The following is a 3,371-nucleotide window of genomic DNA, read 5'->3' as shown; positions in this document are numbered from 1 at the left end:
GGGGGAGGGGGAAAGCTTGGCTGCGGCAGGTTCCGGCCCCCCGCCCCACTCAGCCCCCCCCCCACCGCTCTCCCCTGCGGGGGCAGGAGGCAGAAGCTTGGTCCTGCAGCAGCCAAGTTTCCCTCCTCCCCCGCTTCTTCCCACAGCTTGGTGCATTCCGGCCCCTCTGCCCCTCCTCCTCCCTCTCCCTGCCCGCGATGGCCCTTGCGAGGGGGAGGGGGAAGAGCCGCAGCCTGCTCCCTGCTCCGTAGAGCAGGCAGAGAGAGGTAGGGACAGGCCTGGGGGAAGGGGGTGGAACAGGGCATATCCCTCCTAGCCCCCTGCCCTGAGCCACTCAGGGCAGGGGGCTGGGAGCACCCCCACAAGCCGAGCACCCCAGCCCTCTGCCCTGCACCCCCACACCTCCCCAGCCCTCTGCCCTGACCTCCCCCCAACATCCAGCCTTCTGCCCTGCACCCCCCCACCCCGCCCAGCCCCCAGCCCTGACCTCGAGTTGCCCCCAACACCCAGCCTTCTGCCCTGCACCCCCCATACACCCTCCAGCCCTCTGCCCTGACCTCCCCCCAACACCCAGCCTTCTGCCCTGCACCCGCCCAGCCCTCAGCCCTGACCTCGAGTCCCCCCCAACACCCAGCCTTCTGCCCTGCACCCCCCACACACCCTCCAGCCCTCTGCCCTGACCTCCCCCCAACACCCAGCCTTCTGCCCTGCACCTCCACACACACCCAGCCCTCTGCCCTGACCTAGAGTCCCCCCCAACACCCAGCCTTCTGCCCTGAACCTCCACACACCCCCAGCCTTCTGCCCTGAACCTCCACACACCCCCAGCCCTCTGCCCTGACCTCCCCCCAACACCCAGCCTTCTGCCCTGCACCTCCACACACACCCCAGCCCTCTGCCCTGCACCTCCATACACCCCCTAGCCCTCTGCCCTGACCTCGAGTCACCCTGCTTAGCCCACTGCAGGCCTAGGTGAACAGAACCCCAGGCTGGAAGTGGACTGAGCAGGCTGGCAGCGTAAGATCAGCATTTTAATTTAATTTTAAATGAAGCTTCTTAAACATTTTGAAAACCTTGTTTACTTTACATACAACAATAGTTTAGTTATATATTATAGACTTATAGAGAGAGACCTTCTAAAAAACATTAACATGTATTACCGGCACGCAAAACCTTAAATTAAAGAGAATAAATGAAGACTCGGAACACCACTTCTGAAAGGTTGCCTACCCCTGCTGTAGATCGTTCATTCCCTGCCATGACAATTCAGACTGTCTCTTTCCCAGTCATATCTTCAGCACATCAGTGATTCCAATAGGGCTGTCTCTATACTACAGAATTTTGTTGACAATCAGAAAGCACTTTTGGCTGCTGTACACACTGCAATGCCACTTCTGGCGACAAAACTGCCCTGTTTTGGTGACAAAATAAAACCACCTTGATGAGAGGTCTAGAGTTTTTTGCAGAAAACTTAAAGCAACAAAGCATCAGTGTAAACGCTGCTGGTCATTATATCACCATAACTGGCCTCTGCCAGTATTAGGGTGACCAGATGTCCTGATTTTATAGGGACAGTCCTGATATATGGGGCTTTGTCTTATATAGGCACCTATTACCTCCCACCCCCATCCCGATTTTTCACACTTGCTGTCTGGTCACCCTAGCCAGTATCCCACAATGCCCGCCGTGAACTCGGCTGCCCTGCATTCCTGCTACAGAGGCTGGGCCCCTCCCCTTTCATCACTCTGGGAAGATCTGACAGCTGAGCCTGCTGCTCTGCTCCGGCAGCAAGGAGCAAATCACTACCGCAGAATGCTGCTCTCTCCCGCACTGCGAACACAGAGCAGGGCGGTGAAAGCTTCCTTACAGCAAGTCTATGGGGCTTGCCTCGTCATGCTGTTCTCACATCAGTGATGCTGAACCCAGGGCTGCCCTGCAGCCAGCCACACTGGCCCCTGGCAGCTGGCCCCAGGAAGCACCTGAGCAGTGGCTGATGTCTCTGGCTCCAAGAAGCACCCGAGCAGTGGCCAGTGTGGCTGGTCTTGGGGAGCGGCTGAGCAGCAATCATAGGGGTGGCTGGATCAGCGGCCCCTGGTACTGCCCGAGCAGCAGTAGTCCGGGGGGCGGCCTGTGCAGCAGCCCCTGGAAACATTGGGAGAGGGGTCCCCGGGGCCTCAGAGCAGTGGCTTCAGAATGCAGTTTTGCTGTCAGCGCATCATTCACCTGGGAGGTGTTACACAAAACACAGCACTTCCCCTCTGGAAGAGAAACACTTCCCCCCCCCTTCCCCCCACTGCCACCACTTCATTATACTATCCATGGGGCTGTTTGTCCTGCAGGACTTTGATCTCTCCGGGTGGTCCATGGTGATTCATAAAAGAGCCACTAGGGGAGCAGAAGTCATCCCAATGGAAATCTCTTCACTTCTTTCTCAGTGTCACCTTCTTAGCCCTGGCTTTGGGTGCTTTGGAGTTGGCTCTCCAGTCTTGATTTTAGGTGGGATCTTGACCACCTTCTGGGGCTTGGCAGCTTAGAACTTTTGAGGGCTTTTCACTGCCTTTTTGGTTCCTGCTGCAGTCACCACATTCTGATGATTATTCCTAGACATGAGCAGGTGGCCTTCCAGGGGATCTTGACAGCTTTAGCCAGCTTCTTGGTGGCTAAATTCCTGCTCAGAGCCACTGTCTTCTTTTCATGCCTTGTCCTGGGGCCCCAGCTACTGGTTGAATGTGAAGGAGCCAAGGTGCTGGTGACTTTAGCATGCACCAAGTTGCCTTTGCTCATCAGACTCATGAACCCCAACTGGATGTGGTTCTTGTTCTTCTGCACAGCATAGCCCCTGGAGAACAGGGATCTGCAAATGTGCATTCATATTATACCTTTCTTTAATTGATGAAAACATAAACTAGACAGAAGTCTGGAACTGATTTCAGTTGATGGACAGGTTTGCTACATTTTTATGCATTTGCACAGTGAAACATTGAGTGTTTACTTTCATTTCAAGAATCCTCATACTGTGGATTTCATGAACATAATGGAGAATATAAATGAAAATGTTTTCCTTTAAAAAAAAAAGAAACTTAGTAGAGGGCACTTGGATTTAAACCAAGGGCCACTTGATCTGCAGTCAAACACTCTACCGCTGAGCTATACCCCCATGACAACAGGGGGGGTTGGAGTTGTGATCTTCAGGACTTTGAAGGACAGACTCTGCTTCAGCGAGTTCCTTTTCCATTCCCAGACCACAGGTGGTTTTAAAACTGGGTTTGATTAAACTTCATAAATGTGGTAAACACCACAACTTGCACACCCACCTACATAGCTTCTCCAGCAGACATAGCTACCACCTCTTGCGGAAGTGGATTAACTAC

At 54.2% G+C, this 3,371-nt stretch overlaps 1 non-coding gene across 1 annotated transcript; it reads right to left on the bottom strand.

The window, feature by feature from the left end:
- Positions 1-3,085: 3,085 nt before the first annotated feature.
- TRNAC-GCA lies at positions 3,086-3,157 on the bottom strand. The gene has a single exon. It is a non-coding gene; the product is annotated as a tRNA-Cys (tRNA).
- Between the last annotated feature and the right edge of the window lie 214 nt (positions 3,158-3,371).

This window comes from Terrapene carolina, unplaced genomic scaffold (genome assembly GCF_002925995.2).
Source record: "Terrapene carolina triunguis isolate 2854851 unplaced genomic scaffold, T_m_triunguis-2.0 Scaffold751, whole genome shotgun sequence".
Classification (NCBI taxonomy): domain Eukaryota; kingdom Metazoa; phylum Chordata; order Testudines; family Emydidae; genus Terrapene; species Terrapene triunguis.
This window is presented reverse-complemented; position numbering and strand designations above follow the sequence as displayed.